General features: G+C 43.6%; 1 protein-coding gene across 1 annotated transcript in view; it reads right to left on the reverse strand.

The window, feature by feature from the left end:
• Positions 1 to 22,271, reverse strand: part of chst15 (carbohydrate sulfotransferase 15) — a 38,393-nt gene extending 16,122 nt beyond the window's left edge. The window contains exon 1 of the mRNA XM_008290441.1: positions 22,026 to 22,271. The gene's annotated coding sequence lies outside the window, so the exon portion shown is untranslated. The remainder of the gene's footprint in view (positions 1 to 22,025) is intronic.
• Between the last annotated feature and the right edge of the window lie 1,633 nt (positions 22,272 to 23,904).

Raw genomic sequence — 23,904 nt, forward strand, 5'->3', positions numbered from 1 at the left:
AAGAGAAAACAGAGGAAGGAGTTATGAGCAGCTATCAACACTGACTCACTGCTGAAATGCTGCAACAAGAATCATTCTCACAAATATTTGAAATAACTCTGTGGTACCACCTACACCGTCCACTCAAACCTCTTTGTTTCCATGTAGCAATATGGCAACTTAATAAATATTACTTAAAGCTGTGCAAAGGAAAAAAAATAAGCTGACGGAGGAAAGCTCTGAATATTGAGATTTTGGATGAACTGCAGCCAGTCATCCGGTAAATGACAGCTCTCAACGTGTCACATCAATCTGGCATAATTCTGATTGTGACAAATAACTGAGCAAATATCGTGTCACGCAGGGTTAAACTAATTTGACTGACTTCCTCTTGCTCTTCATGTTTTAATCAGACAGCACAGCAACACCCTCCCCAACCTCCCAGTCGATCCTCTCCATGCATCAGAGTCACAATATGGAGGCAGCGATAAGGACGAGGGATGCATTCAGCCTGGAAACTACGAGGCTGCGTGTCAGACTCTCCTGGGGAGGGACGCGAATATAAGAGATACCCGGGCCGGGCCGGAGGAGGGATTATATTATCAGAAAATAGTATTCCTCACTGTGAAGTCACATGGATCAGCAGTCAGCCACAGATAAAAAGCAGGGCCAATGTCTAAAGGCTGAAAGAATTGGGGGATCTTTAATGATAATGCTCCTGCAGGAACAACGTGTGGTTTTATCCTTGAGGCTTCCTTTGTGTCTGAAGCTGAGCCAACATGATTGGATGTGAATATAATACAGCGCCGTGACAAAAAGCCAACAGAGCCGACACTTCTCAAAAGGATGAGCGGGATGTTGGGGGAATATGGCTGAAGTCTCCGGTAATGTTTCACACCTTCAACACTCGAAACTGCTCGGATACGGCGATGAGGATGACATATGATATACCTGCAACCTGCTCCGGCTTGCATACATCATAAGATAAGGGCACTATGGAAGTGAGTCATCGCTCCTCCTCACAGCTGCTGATATTGTCTGCCTCCCCCCACCGCCGCCCTCCTCGCCCACACCTTTCGCCCAACTCTGTATTTGTGGAGCTTGCGGCAGAGCTGATAAGAAGGCGGCTGGAGAGTGCCTGCCTCCCCTGCTCAAGCAATGTCATTTACCCCCAGCTGGGACATCAGCTTCAACCCCACAGCAACAGTCTTTCTAGGGGGAAAGGTGTAGAAATAACAAGCTCCGCTCTGAAAAAGACTGATTTCCAGCTTTCAAGAAGTTCGTCTGACAGCAGGTTCAGCTGGTGGAAAAGAAAGTAAGCACAAAAAAGAGAAGGGTTCACTGCAAGAAGCTGAAGCCACAGTCAGATTTTAATTTTTTTTTCTTTCAGGAAGATAATGAAGCTTTTTTGGGAGCAGGCTTATTATCAATTTTAAAAAATGATTGAGGGTAATGGATTTTAAATGATGATAGCTACTTCAATTAAAGTTTACCCACACATCACAGATGCCGTATCAGAGCCCGTCTCGCATTAAAGTTCACCGGAACAAGCATGTACTTGCTGCTATTCAAATAATCTCCAAAGTAATGAAAGCATCAAAAAGGTCTGCTTTTAACGGAAAACGTAATTACCGCAGGTCGGATTCTCTGTCGCAGAGACGGACACTACACTGTAATCAAAGGCAGGATGACATTTGCCGGATTTTACTTAGCGAGCCCACTCTTTGCTATTGATGAGCACACGCGCGCATCTTTAATCGCCATGCCTTCAGCACTTATTGACTGTCCTTCATCAGGACTGAAGTCAATGGGGTGCTCGTGCTTCAGGCTATTTAGGATAGAGGGATAGAAGAAGGGGCCACGGGGGTTAAACATGGAGAGAGAGAAAGAAAGAGAGAGAGAAAAAGAAAGAAGGAAGGAAGGAAGGAAGGGGGGAAAAGTGACTGTGTCATTGACGACAGAATGTCACTCTCAAGGGAAGCCGCATCTAAATCAATCAGTCGGCTAACTGTAGCAGTGGGCGACTGGCAGCTTGACAGATCTGCTCTATTCATAAAGCAAATACGTTGCTCCTGTCCATCAAACATGATGAAATAGCTTAACTCCGACAGAAATATGTCTAGAGGGCAGCGGACAAAGAGGATACAAGGTTGCATCATGCACCTTTTCCAGCTGACAAACCTTCAGATCCAAGAAGTGGAAGTGTGGATTTGAACTGAAAAAAAAGCTTACTACAGCTGCTTTTTTTCCTGCACCTAATGCATGCTTTAGTGTCTTATCTGCACCGCGTTTGACTATTTCCACAATTTAACCATACAGTAAATTATAGCTTTATTGATTAGTCACAAATCATTTGTTAATGCTTTATAGATCTGCATGAAAAGGGGAAACATTAGGGTTGCCAGGTTGGTTGGTAGAATAATGTGCTTTGACTTTGTACCTAAAATATTCGTGCTTGAGTCTGACCAACATCTGCAAAACTGATTAATATCTGCTTGTTTTTGGACTCCTCACATTGGGTTTAATATTGTTATTTTGGACTATTTAAGCAATTCTTTTAATTATCAACCAGCAGTTTTGGTGGATTGTTGTTGTGGAAGCACTTAATTAACAATAACAGCTCGATTGGCACTGACATTTTTCACAATATCAACAATGAAGAGGATCAAAATATTGACTCATGATGGGAGTTTTTTCTTAAGATTACAGCAAATGCATTATAAAACTGACTGTTTTTTTTGTTTTTGTGGCCATGATGTACACTTATTGGCTCATTTAATAGTGCTATAATCAATTTGTCAGTGCTTACTGGTGGACAAACTCCGTAACAGAGACACCATTAGGTTGACGCGTACACAGATAACAAAACGTCTGCAATGAGCTGACCCCGGCCAGCAGTCAGCCCGGATAATTTACTGGTCTGCCTCTATCGATCTGAGGGTCATGAGTTTCTTGCTTTCTAATTAGCCTTGAAGATTATTTAACTAGAAGACAAGCAAGTTAAACTACCTACGTAAGAGGATGCACAACAGACAAGGACATATTTTTTCTTTTTACAACATAGCAACCTGTTCTTTTTATTGACTCATTACCGATTGATAAAGCCTTGAATAAAGCTTTATAACCAGCTAATAACATCATTAGCTGCAAATTATAACCTGGGTGTAATTTACGCTCTGGTGTTAATGAAGGGAAATATCATTCGTTTAGGGAGTCTGCAAGTCAAAAACATGTCATCTGACCGGAGAGATCAAACACATTAACCACACAGATAACTCAAATTCATAATGATTGTAATTAACTTCAAATGCACAGGCATCAGTGGTAATGGCCTGCATGCTGTGCTGATGGCTCCCTCCCTGTGTGGCGCAAATGGAATTGGCCACGGCCTTAATAACTCATCAGAGGGAGACCTCTCTGTACTGTCTACCCTGTCATTCAGGGACAGATCAGTGAAACAGGCAATCAGGCAGATTTGTTTAAAGTCGGCCGTCTACTCTGCTCCAAAGCTGCCCATCTCCGCTCTGGAAACGCCGACCAATCTCGGGCACTGGCAGTTAATTGCCGCTCTCTTTTGTACCTTTTTTTTTTTGGCTTTTCTTTGGGTTTATTGCCGTCCGTGCAAGATGTTTGTTTGCGCGAAAAGCGGCCGCGCTGATAGACGGACAGATTATTGTTGTCGTATTTTTATAAAAGCATCAATCTAGGTCTATTGTTGTTAACCGCCATTAAGCCATCAGCTGTGGAAAATCACTTTTCAAACTGGTTATATTAAAGCTCGCCGCGGAGATGAAAATTTGCTTTCTTTGGCATCGATTTCGCAGATAAAAGCGGCCGAGCCGTGACACAAAAATAACAGAAGCTTTCACTGTCAGTGTGTAAATATGACCGTGTTTCTATATTGTACATAAGTTGTGGTCATATCCAGCGTAAACGTAGTCAGACAATAGGAACGACAAAGAACGCTGCACAAGCCTCTAATTGTCTTTAAATCACAGCAGTGGATTATCATTATACCTGGCTGGAGAGAAGCAGTCTCTGCAGCGGAGAGCACACTGTCCTACTTCCTCAGCTCTCTGGTATTTCAAATGGAGAAAATTAATTGCATAGCCCGCTGATGGGCCCCTGAAATGCCCTTTTTGTTTTGATTCAAAGCAAAAGTACTGGCTCTCTCTGAGGCTACAGAGAACTCGCTGCTCCCGATCACAGAGAACCGCTAAAATATCTTAGTTATCCTCGCAGACCACCCCGTGTTATTGTCTTCATCTTTGACTGCTGGGGAAGATTAAAGGGGCTTTTCAATCGGGCACAACGCTAACCCATTTACAGAGGAAGTCAAAAGTTTCCTGCTTGTTTTCTCTTTGAGAAATGGAGCAGGAAACTCTTGAAGACGCTCTGCAAGACAATTCGCCCGAGCGTACGCGTCTGTCCTCGGAGAGCCTAAAAAAGAGGGAGGTCTTCCTTAAATGTCAGGCTATCTTTTATTATTCGGTGCTGTTTACATTGCATGACAGCTTAAACTTCACTTATCTGCAGGAGCAACAGGCAGATTAGAGCTCGCGCTGGAGACCGGGATGCAGAGGAATGCTATATGAGGTGTTTTTTTTTCACACAGAGCGAGTTGATAAGCAAGAGCGAGCCTGATGCATATTTCCACAAGGAGAAAAATTGGTAACTCCACAGAGATGAATTAATCACTGGATACCCAATTTATAATCGTAAATCAGAGATGCGGATGATAAAGGAGGAACCCAGAGAGCAAACATACTCTCTGGATGCACAGCGATGCATTAAAATCAATACAGGCTGCGTGAGGAACACAGTAGGTCTTCTAAGACTGACTGGAAAACAAGGCAGCACCGCCGTTAAAAACTTATCATTCCTACCTCATTGTGCATACATCTGAGGTGATACATGCACAGTGAGTTTCAACAACCGCAGCTTTCAGAAGGCTCAGTGCTTCAGCTTGGTTCAAGGTGCAGAGGAATATAAAACATGAGAAAGACATGACGAAGTGGACTGAAAGCTCTGCAATAAGGAGACTTGGGAGACCTTGAGAATAGAACAGCACATTCTGTCCACAGAGACCTTGTAGGCAGCTTCCCAGGAGGACTCTCGACCTACTCTCACAGACTGATTTCAAACCATCCACTGTCATGGTGAAGAAACAGTTTGTCATTCGGGGGGACAATCCCGTCTACTGGCCATTATGAAGCCAATTCCCCTTTAGGACCACTTACTGACCTTCCAAAGCAAATAAGAGAGAGGGGGAAAAAAATAAAAAATAGAACAGACAGCTAATGACTCAGACTAAGCAGAATTTCTATTGCACACTCAGGCCGTTTAGCATTATGGCTTCTTCTACAGAAAAAAAAAAAAAAAAAAAGCTGATGAGCTGACTGTAAATGCCAACGCTAGCCGAAGAGACGCATTCACTTTATGTTCCCGTCTGAGAAACCATCTGGTCATCCTCCACAACCGCGACCTCTCAACAGCATCAAGAAAGAGGAAGTGGATTTTGGTTGAAGTCCACAAAAAACACAGGAAATACTGTCGGGACAAGAATGTGACAGAAGCAGTCAGAGGGAAGAACAAAGTGGGCGTCCTGCTTGCTGTGTCAGCTGAAAAAAAAACAACTAGTTTTTCCACCAACCAGTCCACTCACAATAATTAAAGTTCAGCATGAGGCCACTGGAAGGATGGTACAGCTGTGAACCTCAGCCTGACATGTGACACTCACACAGCCTTCTGATTGGTTGATGAGGACTGGTGATAAATAGCTACTGATGACACCACTTCCTCCGATATATATAAAGAAGGTTGTGATTTGTTTAAAAATAAACTAGTCAGACTTTTTTCCTCCTCATAGCAGAACAATGAGTCGGACCATTCTACAGCACTTTGTCAGAACTAGACGATGGTTTGTTATAAGCTTTTTATTTCTTTTTGCCGTTCAGATCTTAAATGGGCAAGAGCTCTTTGAGTTAGCTTGTTCCATATTTATATAATGCTATTTATATTTACATATTTTCAGTGAAACAATGTCGTAATTATGCATCTGCTTTGTTAGAGCTGATAGTTCCACCACGGTAACAGCAAGTGCAGTTTAACGGTCCCTTCCACAAAGAGACAACAACAGCCTCCAACCAATTACAATCACATTTATCCAAAGCGACGTACATCTGAGAGTAGATCCCATTCATACACCAACGGCGACAGAGCTGCCATGCAAGGTGCTGCCTGCCATTGGGAGCGACTTCGGGTTCTTGCCCAAGGACGCTTCGACTGTGGAGGGGCCGGGGTCCGAACCTCCGACCTTGTGATTAGAGGACAACCCTCCAACCTACCACAATGAAAATTCCAAGTTTTACCAAGGTCTGGATGGTGCCGTTAAGCAGAAACCCTGCTAGTGTTTTTCAGTGGATTATTCATTTAAATGACCTGCTACCCTGTGTTTGAATGTTCCACCAACACAAATCCCCCGTCGTTATTTTGAGTTTGCTCTTTGGCCTTCCCAAGATGATTGTGATTTTAAAAAAACACAAACAAGTCAGAACTTTTCCCCCTCCCATCAGAAGTCAGTCAGACCATTCTACATGGTGCTATATCAGTACTAGAGAACGGTCAGCAAACCTGAGCAGCTACTTTATCCAACATACAACAGGGGACTGTATTGTCTTACAGTGCCACTAAATAAGCTCACATTGCTACCAGTCCAACATAACTTCAACTCAGATTTGGGGAAAATTGCAGTTTTTCTTAACAGATACTGCGATTTCATCGGCAACATTATTTTGTAAAGATGAGCTTCAGTTCAAAGCTCACTGAGTAATGATTTAACAACATGTGAAGCAGAGCAACACCGGATACAACCAGAAGTGAAACTGTCACACAGGGAGGAAGTGCTGATTTGTAAAAACCACTGACACCACAGTTCGAACTCTGGGTCAGACTTGCTGAATAACATCCTAAATTGCAGACGTTGCGATTTTGCTGCTTTCAGGATGTGGCGTCTGCTGTTCTGAGTCATATGTGTGACATGAACTGTGCTTCTCTGAATAGAGACGTATCTCCTTTTATGAACCGTATGTTCTGTCTTAGCTTAACGTGAAACACCCTGATATAAGTCAGGAGTTTATTCAGGAGAGGGATTCTTTTTGGCTTTGAATCTTCTCACAGGAGATGAGATGTTGTACTTGTTTCTCTCCGGGTTCTCCGGCTTCCTCCCACAGTCCGGAAACATGTTGAGGTTAATTGGTGATTGTAAATTGTCCGTAGGTGTGAATGTGAGTGTGCTTGGTTGTCTGTCTCTAAGTGTAGCCCTGTGATAGACTGGTTACCGGTCCAGGTGAACAGCAACGGTATGAAATCGATAATTGTTCATCCCCAATTGCAAGTGCAATCTAATTTAATGCCGCACATGACAAGAGTAGTTTCCATTGAAGGACAGAATAAAGTAGATTCCTTTACTGAGTATTCGAGGTGTTCGTTCTACCTGCAACGCTTCATCTTTTACCTTTTGCTACCTTGCAAAAAGTGGAAATGATCCGCTCATGAGCCAAAAAGGAACAATAATAGATATATTTTGATAAAGATGTATTTTTGTCGAACGATCACAGAATAAGCTCCACCTGTTCTGACAGGTAATTCTGTCTGGTTCACCGTAAAAGCCACTCAGTGTTTCACTATAAAAGCTTTTCTGTGTGAAGCAGCAGCAGCAGCGACAAATCCCCATGAACACGCAAGAAATGGTTAAACTCTGCTGTCTGCAAATGTTGCTTTTATACCTGGATTTTCAACCATGTTTTTGTATTATTGACTTTCTCCCCCCCCCAAAAAAACCTTTTTTTAATCACTCAAATAAACACTCATGATAAAAATGAAAATTATGAGCTTTAACTTTGGACTACTTATTTGAATAAATGAAATCAATTGGAAAAGGCATCATTGGTGAGTGTAAATGAAGCGAGAAGCAAAGCGAGCTACTGGAGCATGAAATTAATCCTTACAATAGCTCGGGAGTTACAAGGGGAAACATCTGGAAATAGGATTGCATTAGGCTACATGTCTACAACGTTTCACAAAAGCTGGGTGATGATAGAGCGAGCAGGAACCCTCTGACCTGTCACACGTGTCGGCTCCTTCCCCGGCGCCCCTGGGACCCCGCAGCCCGCTCCAATCATGTAATTTACCACCACGCAACAAAAGCAAGGAGGAGAAGATTGGTATTCACTGTGGCTTAGACTTGATTCATTCATCATAGCAGCCAGGGACAAGTCATCCATCACGCTTCATCCACATCTCACACACTGTTGACCGAAAGATCAGAATCTAATCTGCAGGAAGTCAGGCAGGAGACCAGAGGACTCCCGCCACCTCCACAGGAGACCAGAGGAGGGGGGGAGGGATCTGACCGCGACCTGACCGATGAGCCGCCGGGTCAAATTATCAACACAGCCCTCGCAGAGGAGGGGCGGCGAGGAACCTGGCCTCTGCCCTGCATTCATAACCGCCGCTCAGCTGGGATCTCACACGGAGTCCCAGTTCAGCACTTTCTCCCCCCTCCATCTTATCTTTTATTCATTATTTTAATTTCAGTGGCAGCCAGAGCTCCTTCTGAGGTGGATAAGTGCTTATGATGGTGTCATTAAAAAGTGCAGAAAAAACAATGGCTGCCATTTAAATTATTGATTGTAGTAATGGATATGTTGCGAGGAGCGCGGCGCTGCTCCGGTCTCTACACAACACATACAATGAGGATAAATTGGGGCTGAAGATGATAAATGGGAAGGTGGAGGGTTACGTGTCTTATCTCGGATGGGAGTCTACTTCCCGTCAAAACATAAATAGAGGGTGGTAATTTTATTTGAAGTGCCGCATCTTTTAACACAATAAACAATCAAGGATTTTTTGTGTGTGTGAATGAAACGGAGCTTCAAGTTTGAGGGGCATATGCAAAACAGTGCTGCGTTCGCACAGCAGTTCCCAATGAATAATTTATCAGGATGAACTTAGATGTGATGTGTCTGTAACTTATTATCTAACTTTAAAAATTTATACCCACATGAGTTAAAATAATTCTGGTAGCTATCTTTGTGTGTGTGTTTCAGTATTTTCCCTGCGACTCTTTTTTTTTTTTTAAAGCTTTCTAACAGTGATCTTCCAGTCACTTTAATTCAGTTTCTCTTTGTCGTCTCTTTGCCGAGTGTTTTGTGTCGGTGGTCAGATGTTGCCGTCGCTTGATGCTGATTCTTTGTTTGTGAAATATTAATCCGCCTTGCTGACAGATTTTGAGATGTAGGTTGAAATAAAAAGACATAGCGGAGACAGATTTACCGGGAAGCTGACAGTCTGACGGAGGAAACTGGCGGAGTGAAAGCAAAGTGGACGAGATGTCATGAAATACTACTTTCATTAATAGATTTTCAGCGCTGCGGAGGAGGAGGAGGAGGAATGGTTGTATTGGGTCTTTTTAAAGACTCCCTGTGTTGTAAATCAAGAGTTTTTTTTACCTTGTTAACATGTCCATATGGTGCTTTTTATATGCTGGAAGACACCAACTCTTCAGTTACTCAAGTCTACTGGATGAGCTGAGCTTGAGGTGACTTGACCTGGATGTTAAAGCTGCGACAACAGACAAACACAGATTCAGACATCCAGGATTGCATATGTAAAGGCCTAAAGAACCAATCCGGTCAATTATCCTGCTTCAAACTCTACCAGCCCATTAAACGGCCTGTCATTATTGCACATCATTCCCTTTAGTATGGACCACGAGGGACCGTATTGACCTTTTACTGACTCATTCAATATGATAAACAAACAGTAGGACTGATAACACGGTGACCTCTTGCCATCGTGAGGATGACAAAATCTGATAAATGCAGCAGCAGCGTATATTTTAACCCAAACAAAGCGCCTTTTTTTGTGTGTCCCCGAACTGAGTGGTCAAAAAATAGAAACATCATCCTGGTCCAATACGGGGCTTGGATTTAAGTCTGCGGGATGCAGGTCTGTTGACTAACGTCTTTCCGCTCCTTCCAACTTTCACATGAGAAGCTTCTACATCATTTAATGAATGCTCTTGCTGGCATTCTCCCATTTTTGTCACAGCCTATTTGCTCGCTTATGACGGCTGCTATTTGCAGGTGCGAAGTCGCGCCTACGCTGACATTAAATGGAACGATAACGACTAGGAGGTGGAGGAGTTTCCTACCTGCTCGTATGAATGGGAATGATGAGCGATGATAATGCCACTGAATGGGATGATGACACCCAAACTGGGTGGTGCATCATTATTCTTTTGAGAATTAGCTTCCAGTTCAGACCATGTGTGCCTGAAATACTCCAATATTACAACTTGCTGTGTTGTTGCAGTGAATGATCAGTCACGGGTGAGCCGGTGTGCTTGAGCTGCAGCAAGTAGTGAATAAGTGGGTGGTAATAGATCTGAGGAAGCAACAGTGTAAAGTTAAATTTCAGCCAATTTAAGGCACGACGGGATTATTTTCATGGAAAATCTTCTCAATATGTAACTTCAATACAAGTTGGATAGAAGAACTTGTTGTTGGAGGTTAAATCGATGACCGCAGAGCAACTTTAAAAGGCGTGTCAATCAGTTTTTCATCCCCTGAAGGTCCAGCTCTGGCGTTTTGAACTGCCAAGTGCTGTGGGAGGCGAATGCAGCCTGCAACAGTTATATCGAGCAGCGTTACCAACTCAGCAACATATATGATTTCCTAGGAGGTGGATTAAAAATCGAGGCTACCCACACAGACTACAAATAGAAACAGAAGTGTCAACCTCACATCAATACTTCTGCACTGATAGATATCACAGAGACCCGCGCAGGAGAAAACGCTGAAAACAACCGCGAGACCGGCTTAAAGTCGTTGCTTTACCCGGCGTGACCTTCAGACGACCACCTTTTCGTTTTGATTTGATTTGTTTAACACTCGGCCGACACCTGGTACCGCTCGCCTCCTCGCTCCCTTTATGAGACCTGACAGGCAGCCTCTCTACATGTGGACCAAAGTTCAATCTACTGTTAATCTTTGTTTTTGACGAGAAGCAGACAGACCAGAGGAAACGGAGCTGGTAATTAATCCAATGGGAATGTTTACTGTTTCCAGTGGAATGCCTCTGAACCCACGGAGCAGCAGAAACGACTCCGCTCCAAGTCGGCTCAGAACACAACATTTCGGGGGAGAAAAACCAGATATTTAGGGTAGAACGACAAAAAAAAATAACACGTGCATGAGAAAGAATCCAAACGTTTGCGGGCAGCACTTCCAAAACTATATTTAGATGTAAAACAATACTGCAATTGTGGAATATTTTTCCGCCCACATTTTGTTGCCCAGCGATGTTTCTGACAGTTGTGGGACACATCTGTAAACACTGTTCCGTACTCTGGAATCACACCACACTTAAGCTCGGTAAACCGCCACTAAAATGCGACTTTACGGCACAGCTGCACATGTATAAATATGTTATGTTATAAACGCTGGATGGCACAACAGAGAGCCGACGCAAAGGAATCCAGCATGTCGATCAAAGCAATGCGAATGTTTGTTCCCAACAGAAACCATTAACAGTAAAAAAAAAATAAAAGTTCGCTGTTTGAGTTTGTGGAAAATCCCTTGTTTATCCCGTGCGGGTGAAAAATTACTGTTTTCCTAAAATCTTGCATGCGTTAAATCTTGTTGTTTTTTTGGCCATTTCGGCAGCAGTTGTTCCCCATCATGGTCGCCAGTGGAGCGTTTAGTGATGCCTGGCTTTTCCTGTGCTGCCAACCAACTAGCATCCTAATAGCATCTACTTGCTATTGTTCTGATAGATATTGCAATTTGATTTGAGTTCTAATTTTTTAAAGCTTTAGTTCAATGTTCGCTTGACACACGATGAAGCATTCCCATGAGCCATGCCATTGAAGACGTACGTGGCGCTACCAGATGTTCTTGTGCGTCCATCTTTCAACCAACAGCATGAATTTGTAAAACCACTGATGGGTTCAGTTTAAACCCTGGGTTAGACACGCTGGATAGAGCATAGTCTACATTGCATCCTTTCATAATTGCATTGTTTCAAATCAGGATCAATTAATTATTTAGACCTGCGAAGGTGAAAAAAAAACCTCCTAAACCTAATCTTTTTGGCATTGTGAGCATGTTACTATGCGAAGGTTACCACTTCTTACACTCATTTTATCGGCCAAAAGATGAATTAGTTCATAAAGAAAATAACGGGCAGGTTAGCTGTGAATGGAAATAAGCTGACTAGGTTCTTACCTGTGTGTATTTTCATTTGCTCATCTCAGATTGCATGCGTCTACCAGCTGTGACCAGGTAGAGGTAGTTTTATTTTGAAGGAGCAAAATACACAAAGAAATACATTTTTTTGTTTGAGAACTGCATATGCTTGTCATCTGAGTAAACTACACGATTGAATTCAACATACAACTTAGTATATTTACTCAAGTAGTGTACCTACGTACAAAATTAGGGTACTTCACTTGAGTATTTTCATTTTATACTACCTTCCTTTGTACTTTTCACTGCACTACATTTACTGGCAGCTGTGGGAACGATTCACTTTACAGCAGACCTGACACGACATAAACTAGGTTAACTCAGCTCTGCCTCGGTCGGCTTTAATATCCAAATGCTGAGCACAAATGAGTGCATCAGTCGTAATGATAACCGAGTAATCGAGTATTTTTAAACTGCAGTATTGCCACTTGACTTGACTTGACTTTGACTTAACCAGCTTACAAACCTTCAGACTTTTATGGTGACCCCTTTAAGGTCCTGGGCTTCTGGTTTGGTTGTTCTTATTTTTGAATTTATCAGGAACAAAGGAACACAAAGGAAATCAAACATGGATTTGTTCACCTGACTGGTCAATAAAATCAATGCTGACTTATCACTGAGTGGCTTCACAGTTAAATTTTAGCTTCATTGTTGTACATTTTTGGATTACAGGTTACTTCAAGGTTCTCACTGATGAATTAGTAATATGTAAAGGTGCTATGTGTCATCACTGAAGTGCATAAAGGACACTTGTGATGTGTCGTGTCATTGCTCCCAGTTGTCACTTGTATTTTCCAAGATTTCCTTGAAGTTAGCTGCGACGCCTTGAACGTTGCAGAGGAAAGCAAGGAGGATCTAATTTGTTGGATAGAAACTTTCTCTCCGGTTGAGCTCTTCCTCTGCTTTTTTTCGCAGCTTTCATCAAATGAACTTGTTTACTTATCAGACTAAAGCTGGGAGGAAACTTGAGCACCTCCGAGAAAAACAAATCTTTTTCAAATCCTGCAGTTGTGAGGATTTCAGGAGCAACTTGGCAAAATCTGAGGAATCCAGCTTTTCTCCGCACATGCAAACTTGGACGCTCTCGACGCCCCGGCGAAGGCGCCGTCTCCGCTCGGTGAACTCGAGTCGGCCAAGTTATTAAAGACTTCTCCTTTTCATCCGCGACTGTGATGGGGAAGAAGCACCACGGGATGTGATGTTTTCGGGGCGGCTTCCTGTTTCGTCTCTAATTCCCTGATTTTCTTTAGGTTCTCCAGGAGATGTATAGTAATCCTGTGCAGAAGCCTTTCACACCTAGTTAACAGTCAGAGCTTCATCTCTAACTGCGCTCAACCTCCTGCCAGATAGGGATATGTGCACGGATTGAGTGTTAGCCTATGACTGCCAAGAAAATGTGTGAATTAACAAAACGTAGGCTATTACCGAGTCGGCTGGCTTACTGCTCCCTCGCTTGGGAGTAGGCCTGATGCAAACAGTTTTAGGGAGGCTACTCGAGGGCATCCCAGTGGATCCATAATATTAACTTGGCCTGTGGATTTTCAACTGAGAAGATGCCGCGCTTTATCTTCTCCCCGCTATTATACATCTGACTCCACAATAATGAAGCCCCGGACAAATTCTCCAGGCTTAGCAGGCAGGCAGGTTAATTCTCCAAATTAAAGGTGAGCATAAAGAGGTCTCTGTTTAATACGGGGGAAATAATTCCACGGCATCTTAGTTTTTAAGGTTGCCAATATGTTCCACCTCCAGCAGAAGGATTACTTACACTGTAATTTGAGTGTCGGGTAAATCACAATAATACATCTGTCCCGTCCTACTTCCTTCTGAAAGTAGATTAGAGCCAAAAAAAAAAAAAAGCACAATTCTACCTGCTTGGCTCCATCCTGATAAATGGAAGCAGGGTGAGTGATGTTCTAACTACAACAGCACATCCGTCTTGCAAAGTGTAACAATTTCTCAGCCACACCAATGGTTCATATTGGCAGCAGCTGCCCGCACAGATATAAAACTCCAGCTCCAAATTAACTTGGCAGGGATAATCCCGCAAAATGATAGCCGCAGCGATGGAAATAACATTTGTACAAATTCCTTGTGACCCGGGCCAGGTCGGAGTGTGTCTCCCCGCTGCCAAAAAAAAAAAAAGAAGCCTTAAAAAATGTAAACAGCCCTGCAGGTGCGTCTGACACTCCGGCTGGACATTTCAGAGCTGTCTGGTAAACGGAACTCGATGCCGACCTCTGAACTCGGACAGACGTGCAGCCGAGTGGCACGTGCGTGTTAAGACGCCACCTCTCGTTTGAGTTAAATGAGCCCCGAGGCTGCGGCCGCCGCCGCTGCTGCTGCTGCTGCTGCTGCTGCCGGCGGCTTATAATCACCGCGTTAACCACATGTTCAGTTACATTACTAGTCAGACGGAGTAAACAGAAATTGAACTTGTCTGCGGGTCAGCGAAGAGACCGGGAAGCAGTCAGCGGTGAAATTATCAAGAACAATCTCAGCGGTTTGTAGGTCAATCCGAAAGAAGAAGGAGAAGAGGGGAGGGGTGGAAAAAGCACAACAGTGCAGAGAGGAACGGCCGAGGTATTGAAAGGCTTCACAGTTGCTCATTTAAGAGGAGTAGCCAGAGGTAATTGGAAAATGAACACATCTCTCTGCGGTGCTGTACATTGTTTAGGTCCCCACAGGTTTGTGCTGAGGCCCATTAGAGTGACATCTGGAAGACAGATACCGGAGTCGCACATACAGACACACAACCACTAATAGCGGGTCTTTCTGCTAACCTCAGGGATCCCATGGCAACACGTGAAAGCATCCGTGACTCACTGCTGAAGCGAATATATATATTTCAAAAGTCATGTGTATAAAAGCAGAACCATGTGTATTTCCTAATAAAGCAGGAAAAACAAATACTCGTGCCTGGTTTCGCTCAGTTCGGTGATAAACCGGACTCCCCCCTTTTTTCTGCTTCTTTTCAAAAACATCTGTGTTATTTAGCAGCTTTAATAAAAATGTGGAAACAAAAAATCAATAATACAGAAATCTGGTGACAAAACATCTCTGTGGTTTAATTATTTCCAAATTATTTATTGATGGCTAATTTTCTTTTTTTTTCTCCTTGTGTTTCTTTCTTTTTTTCTACCAGACGGTGTTTTTCAGTCTCTCATTTACTGAAAAATAAGAAAACAGTCATCAAAATAAACAATCCATGTCCATTTTCTGACCTCCCACCATCAAGAACTATTTGGTTAAAAATCCCTACAGGTGAATATCAGTCTAAACCAATCAGCTCCGTTAGAATAATTCCATTTTTTGAGAGAGAAATCCCAAAATAATAAGCCTTACTCTTAAGAAATAAGATAATCCTTACATTTACTGTGAGATTGTATAGTTTTTCCTGCCTGTGTATTATTGTCCCCTCACAAGACAGTCCCATAAATCAAAATACCAGCTGCAAGAGGGGAGGGCTGCTCTCATTCGCCAAAATCCATCTATATGGCACAACTGGGTACAGATGGTAGGGGAAATAAAAGCCAGTTTAGTCTCCCATGCCTCATTAATACAAGCAGTGACCCCCAACTTGGCAGGGGCACACAGCAACTGCGGGTTGCCAAATTTATCTTCTTACTCAGCACCTCAAAGTCCCAACATGAGATCCAAATTATACCATAGGCTTTCTATAAAAGATGGCTGGAGAAAGCGTGACGTCACCCACCGGGCTGGAATTTAGCCCACGCCACCTTGGGATTCTGAAAGATGAGCCAGGGGTGAATCTGTCGCAGAACTCAAGGACTCTACGCGTGGAATGGCAGCTTGTCAACACTGAGGCAGTCACGAGCTAAAGCGCACTTTGTTTGTCATCTGCTTCACCCTCAATGGGAGCAGAATTTACAAAACGAGCATCGTGCTGTATTGAAGGAGACTTAAAACTAGCAATTAAGACCATAAACTCGTTGGGAAAATGTTTACGGAGGTGAGAAGGAGGTTAATTTTCTGAATGATTTGACTTCATTTTGCAACCAGAGGAGTCTCCCCCTGCTGGTCACTACAAAGAATGCAGGTGACATTGATCTCACTTATCACATGTAGGAATAAGCCACTAATCATTTTGGTTGACACTCAACGAAACCTCTGTCCAGCAACCTACCACACAGAAACGTAAAAGTATTTGGCAGCGATGCTAGTTTGTCAGTTGATTATCTCTGCTTGCAACTGTTCCACCGCAATTCCACTCATCGCTATTTTTAGGTGCTTCGATTAGGCCCGCCCACGACGACTGTGATTGGTTCAAAGAAATACAAACAAGCCAGAGCACTACTTTCCATTATAGCAGAATGATAGAGTGGTGCAGCCAGACCATTACGATCCACAGAATGGGCTGGCAAAGCGAGACTACTTTGGTATTGGCTTCACTTTTCAGACCTGGAGGCTTTGTCATCTCTTATTTACAGTCTATGGGTTATAAAGTTTCTCATGCTATTGAAAAAACTTGTCCTACAAACTTGTCAAGAACAAAAGCTCGCATGCTTTTTGAAAACATCTGGGTGAACTGATGTTTTCATGTCGTGTTCTCCTGCAATATGTTGCGACCATTGCTTTATAACCAGTGTGAAAAAATGTCTTCTTGTGCGTTTTTTCCGATGAAACTTCACACGTCAGCGTCTGAAAACCAACACGTCCCTAGAAAGCATTGTGGTTTGAATATTTTAAAAAAGAGAATGAAGTATGCAAGTAGCAAGACGTCAACATGACTTCACATGTCAGCTAGAGCCAGTAACATTGGAGGAAAAAAAGGAGTTTCACACAAGTCACTCACTTGATAAAGCATATGAAAGTCTGTCAGCGTGGTAGCTTAATCACCGGGAGCTCATCAATCACAATGACAAACAGCCCTGGACCGCAACTTTATACAGACAACATCTTCTGGTTACTCCGTCACAGCCACATAAATCCTCTCCAGTGATCCACTACTCTCATCAGGAATACATAACCTAACTTCATTGGAAGATCCATCCATCACCGGGCGACCAGCACGCAACATTATTTTCAGAGTCCGACTCCTACACTCGAGCACAGCCGGAAAGCAGCCGGATGCTGTCTCGGGTACAGATCATTCCGTCTGAAGCCGGAGCCTGCTGTCACTTAGATGCAAGCGCACGAAAAACAGCAGTCTGCTTTATGAAAATGTATGCAACAAAGGGTTACTGGTGACAGGCGTGAAGCTAAAGATGGCATCTCTCAGAGCTGACATGTTTTGATAGGCTGCTGAATAGCCCGAGACTTGTAAACAGACGTACGGAACAAAATAGCATCTGACGGTCGGTTTGTTTGTTTTGATGCGGCAACTCTTTGACTCGCTGATGATGATGTGGTGGGTTTAGAATGTGCTGCTGTCTAGACTTTAATATTCAAATTCCTTAAATAATACAACTAACAACTATGGATTATTCTATTAATTATTCTTTTTCTGATTAACTCATGAGTTTGTAGGAAAAAAATAATGGAAAATGCCTTTTGCGAGTTTACGGAGTCCAGCGTGATATCTTCAAACTGCTTGTTTGGTTCAAACCAAGAATCCAAATCCTCAGAGTATTCCATTTAAAATAAATGAAAAGCCCCTTGCTATTTTTGGGTTTGATAAGTAACTTAAAATGGTTTATTGATAAAAAAGCATTGCCCAGCCAATAATCTCCAAGCACAAGCCTGCAGTGGTTGTTTGTCCTAAGTGAGATTAATTTTCAAAACCTGCCTAAATACCAGCAGCTCCACTAGAATTGCTGTGGCTTGAAGTACAATTTATGAATGCGGGAGGGAAAGTATTATTTTGTTCTATGAAGTTTTTGGGGTTTCTTTTTTATTTTTTTTGGTGGGCTTAGTCACACAAAGTCGTGCCACGAGCAGCTGTGAGCCACACTAGTTTAACGCAAGTGTTTTTCCACTGCAGCACCGACCGAGTTAAAGCTGTTTACCTTGATGACGTGTTGGAGGTGTTCTAGTCACAAACCACAGTATGAGTCTGTCACCTGGAGGCTTTTTCAGATGGCTGTGGCTGTTTCTGTTTAACTACCCGGAATATTCAGAACCAAGCTGCTGACCTTACACCACAGAACACGTCGTATCCCGTCAGTTTTTATTCAAGTAAAGCACCAGTAATGAAGCTTTGCCACCTCGATGGGGAACACATTGCATTTTCTGTGATTTACCACAATCCCAGCTGGAAGTTATAGGGGTTTTTTTTTGTTTAATGTGAAGCAGCAGTAACCTAACACAGCTCCAATATGGCTGAAAGCCTTCAGTAAACAGTAAAGTGAAAGAAAAACAGGAGTGAAATTAAACTCCAAACCACAGAGATTCAGGCAGAAGCTGCAAAAGCACTGAACGCAGAGAGACTTTTAAGAACAGGGCTTTAATCTCCAGCGCAGACGAGCACGAGTTTAGCTGCCGAGGAGCTGAGAGGAGGAGGCGGTCGGTCTGCTCGGATACCAAGGAGGACCACAGCAGTGTGGCTCGCCACGGCTAGCTGCTAGTCTGCTGTGGAAACACATGTCATGGCGGGTTGACTTGGCACGGCGTGTCTGAACTAGATCAACCTGGGTCGAAGTGGAAAACCATATTAGGAAATGCAGTCATATGGTTTGTGGGGGGTCAGGGGTCCATATGGACAAGTCTGTGTCCTTTGCCCCGAAGGAGGCCTGTCGGACGCCCCCGATGCATACTTGACACTAAACATCCTGCAGCAGCGACTGAAATAAAAGACCCCTAAAAGAGAGGTCAAATGCTTCATTTGAGAAACACAGAGCGCTGCTTCAGGCTCTCGGGCTGAGAAAGGACATGTAGAAGAAAAAAAAGGTGTCAGAGTTATCAGAGCAGGGCTAGAATGCATGAGTCACTGGGAAAACCAAGGAGCAGAGAATATCCACAGGGCCGGTCAGAGGTTTCGGGGGATGAGACACAGAGGCTGTGGGACAGTCGGTTGCCCCGTCTGGTGCAAAATGTCCCAGACAAGCTTGTGTTCTCACAAAAGACGAGGAAATGTGGGGCAAAAGGGAATCTGGCAGCGAGTCAGGCCGGCCATGCGGCACAATGTTTATTATCGCTTCTGATTTCTGGTTCGTTTGGATGAATCACTGCACCGCCAGGGCCTTGACTGAATATTTCTATTTCAAGATTTACGGATGCCAAAAAAAAAAAAGCATACTCCTTAAGAAAATTATAACTAAATTAAAACTGCATGAATAAACAACGTGTTAAATCTATGCGACATTAAATGCAGGATGGCACGGCAAGAAAGTCTTCATTTGGATCCCAAGTGCCTCGGCTAATAAAAGCTGCTCCGCTGCACAAATTGCATGTTTTGCAAAACACAAAGAAGAACAAAAAAACCCACTTGTTTAATCTTCTGAGCTTGCACTAATCCAATGTGTAGTTCTGCATTTGTCCAACCATTGGGATACGTTTTATCACTGTCAGTGTCTAATGACTTTAAATCCATGAGTCTGAAAAGGGCACGGTTCTTTGCATGTTTGCTGCCAAATTCTTGCCACTTTTCTTGATGAATTGACCTTAAAAAGGCCATTTAAATTGAATTCCCTCTGCTATTTCAACTGAATTCCCTTCCCCTGAGAATTATCCCGCAAAGATTTCAATAACAAAGGCTTTTCCTCTTTGTCTGTGTTGCAATAATTAAGAGTCTACAGCTGGTCTATTACTGAAAGACGCACTGTCAAAGGAATCTCTGTTGATACAGAAAAAAAAGAAAAAAAAATATTGGATTCACCTTAAAGGCTGCGTTTCCTGCTGTGATCGCATTTACATGCAATCAAAGTCTGATTGAAAACCTCAATCAGATCTTTTATTCATCACGACGGACGGACGCGTCATGACATAAACATGATTCTCCCCCCAGTTCTGTCTCGGAATTAACACTTCATCAGCCAAGGAGGAAAGTCAACGGCACGTCTAAATCAGGAGCGATCAGCCAGAAATATTATAGCTCAACTTATTCCGGACAGAGTAATTCATCAAAGCGCTCCAGCCGCTCCGCAGAAATCTGTGTGTTGGGGTGGAGGGGAGATGAAATGAGCTCAAACCAAACAGAGTGCCTGCTGGAGGCCACGCACACTACACCCAGTCACGGCATTTAAATCATCCTAATCATCCGTCCCACTCGCTGTATAATAATATATCGCAGTGAGAAAGAGATTCCCCACCACATTTACGACGCCTACGTCTCAGCTTCCCACACAGACTGTGTCAACTTCCAAACACACCCTGACATGGCACACACACACACACACACACAGCGTACATGTCTAGCCATGTAAACAGCACCATTATGGGGCTTTAAAGTGCTCCTTTGTGCTGCCAGTGATTATTATGTTCATTACTGGTTAATTTTTTTTTAGGCGACATCCTCACATTTGAAGAATATGTGATGAATCACTCAAGCTTTTCAATAGTTTATTCATTTCCTGGCATTAAAGGAATCGATGAAAGGCTCCAGCGCCAGACAGATCGTTTCCCATCACTTGTGCATCCCATTTACCTGCCGCGTCTCCGTCCACTCTGAAAACCTTCAAGACAAAACGGCGAAGCAGCTGCACACTGGAGCACAATAATTAAAAACCCGCTGTATTGTGCGCATTAACTTAACCAACCTGAAAGTATTAAGGCGTGCAGAGTGAGGAGGGGCGGGGGGGGAGGGAGGTTAAAGTGATGTGATGCACCCTGAGGGCATGTCTCAAGCATTAGCCCTCACATGACTCCATTGTGCACAATGTGGACATGTTGGAGATGCATGTGGCCAGACAAAGCTTTGATCCGTAAGTTTTCTGAGTCAATCTGGAGCATTAATTGCGCTTTGATGGCTCTTGCTCAGATCCTGACCACACTGTAATGATGGGAATAGGAACCAGAAGTCCTGCAACCTTCACATAAAAACTGTTCACTTTCATGCGTCTTGGCCAGTCAGTCCTTTCCCCACGTTTTGCTTCCCAGCAGCAGCAGCAGCAGCAGCAGCCTGTGGTCTGATTGGTGTCTCAGGTAGGACAAAGAGAGGGAGAAGGACCGCTCCAGTCCCCCCTCCTGAGGCTTCCCCTCGCTCCCATTGGTCAGCGGGAAATCCTTTTGTTTTGGCTCTCACGGTTGAAAATCCTCGCATCTCATGAATGGGAAGCCGAATATTCCTGCAGAAACGTGACCAAAATAAAAGCGACGCCTATTTTTTTCTTCTTCTTATAAATTAACCTGCTTACGTTTTCCCACCACAGTTCATCATCATCTCACTGCCTTATGCATCTCCCTTCGTGCACAAGCGTTCGGCTCTTTCTGCCACTTTAAAAAAACCCGAGCAGAAATGAGTCAACTCAAGTTAGATTAGAATACATAGTGAGCCATTCATCCTCTGTGCGCGCAGCCTCTCCGCGCTGAAAGGAGCCCGTTATGTTGGTGATGTCTCCGCTTGTATACGGGGCGCACACACAGGCAAATCACACCCAAACTTTTCCATTTCTTCGCACCCTCTCCCCTGCATACGGGTCGGAAAAGAAGAAGAAGAAGAAAAAAAGAACCGAGGGCATGAACTTCTCCTGGCACGGAGACAATCACAGAAGCGCAAAACCCCGAATTAAACAAACGACAGAAATCAAAATGCATGTGGGGGTAAATAGCACTGAGGGTGGTGTAATATTAATAATAGCTGCTGTGAGGAATGATAAATCTAAAAGAGAAACCTACCATGAGTTTCTTTGTTGGAGGGAGCCGGCAGCGCTCACACGACCAGCCGCATGAAACTACTTCTCATTGCCGGCGCGTATATTTCCATTCCGGGTCCCTGGTCACGGGATTAATAGCATTTGTAAGTCCGTGTAATTATTATTTTTTTCTCCTCTCCCCGCTTCTCTCTTCCTCCGCTGGCGATTAGTTGAGAACAAGTTGTAGAGTCTGTGCTGTGTGACAGTCTCTCCTGTGCTGCTCTCTCTCAAGCTGCCGATATGAACGGTGGGAGTCAGCCTCTCTCTCTTTCCCACTGTCTGTCTGCCTCGCTCTCTCTCTCTCTCCCTCCACTGGTGGGGTGGAAAGGGTGAGGGGTGAGAGGGGGCAAATAAAGGGGGAGGGAGCAGGGGGTCTCTTAACAAGAGCTATAATAATCCCAAACAGGAAAACTGCCCCTGCTTGAATAAAAAGAGAACAAACATGATTAAATACACATTTTAATACTCACTTTCTCATAATAATAAAAATCTCACTTATCCAAATGTTTTGCAGTCATGCATGGGTTTCTAAATATCTCTTTCATAATACAAAGAAGGTGAATGGGACTGCATTTATGGAGCACAGCTTAGATCAAATGATATATACATATACAGAAAAATAAAAAAATCATAGGGCCATTCCAGTGGCCGAGTGGTTGAGGTGCCATATAGCAGCAGCAGCAGCTCCCAGATGGATTCCTTCATTGCGTGTCGCTAATAAAACGACAATATATATATAAAGCCATCCATCAACCAAACCTCACAAATAAAAGGAGGTAATGGAGAAAGCTTAAAGGTGTAATACGGAAGATTTAGAGCGTCATTATAGCCGCAAACTACTATCCAGCGGATGCATACGGTGGGGTAATGGCGTCTCCGGTTGGAAATGAAGTCACGCCCCATCTGTGTGTTGTAATCCCAGCTTCCTTGTTCAGTTATCTTGGCGTGTTTAGTGCATGTGAGTCCCTCTCGTTGAAACTGCTGGACCACATGTAAGCAGACTAAGCGTGTGTTCCAGTATCCATACTTCTATTCTACGTAGCACGCCAGAAAAAAAAGATTTCCAAAAACGTAGAGCGCCAAATGCTAAAAAAAACAGCCAAACGTCCTCCCGCGTTCGGTTGTATTGTTCAGTTTTCAAGCCAGCATGCTTCTGTCGCCATTCTGACCCACGATTCTCTGTTCAGTTACGTCATGGCGTCAGATAGACAGCATCTTATTTCCCAATACAAAATAGCATGCCTAGTTGTATGAAATGGTTTGTAAAGGCAGCTGTGGTACGTATTTAAAAGTAGGTGCAAAAACGTTTAACCGCTGTCCAGACAACGGTTCTGGATGCTGCACAGAGATCCTTTAAAACCTGTGTGTAAAGATGTATGAAGGAACAATGGATACTAAGAGACTGATTATGAACTATTTGTGTTTCAGTGAGATATTTTTGAAGCATCACTGTAGTAAAATAATACCAGCAGTAACCACAGAATGAACAGTTGAGGTGATTCGAGCATCTGTTTGGGATGCCTCCTGCGTGACTTCCTTTTTGGAGGTTTTCCGGGAACATCCAGCTCAGAGGAGACCCCAGGGTAAGACCCAGAACCCACTGGAAGGATTATATATCTTATTTGACCCGGGAACACCTCCAGATTCCCCCAGGAGGAACTTAAAAGTGTGGTTGGGGGGAGAAGGATGTCTGGAATCACCTGCTGCCTCCGCGACCTGGCGCCGGATAAGCGTAAGAAGCCGTATGAATGGATAGAGAGCGAACACACATTCTGTAACGAGCTGAAATTTCTACCTGCGAGGAGAGCACTCCCGTGTTGGCAAGCAAAGAGGCATTTTGGGAGTTTAGCGAGTAAAGGAGC

The sequence above is a fragment of the Stegastes partitus genome, unplaced genomic scaffold (assembly GCF_000690725.1).
Source record: "Stegastes partitus isolate 25-593 unplaced genomic scaffold, Stegastes_partitus-1.0.2 Scaffold673, whole genome shotgun sequence".
Classification (NCBI taxonomy): domain Eukaryota; kingdom Metazoa; phylum Chordata; class Actinopteri; family Pomacentridae; genus Stegastes; species Stegastes partitus.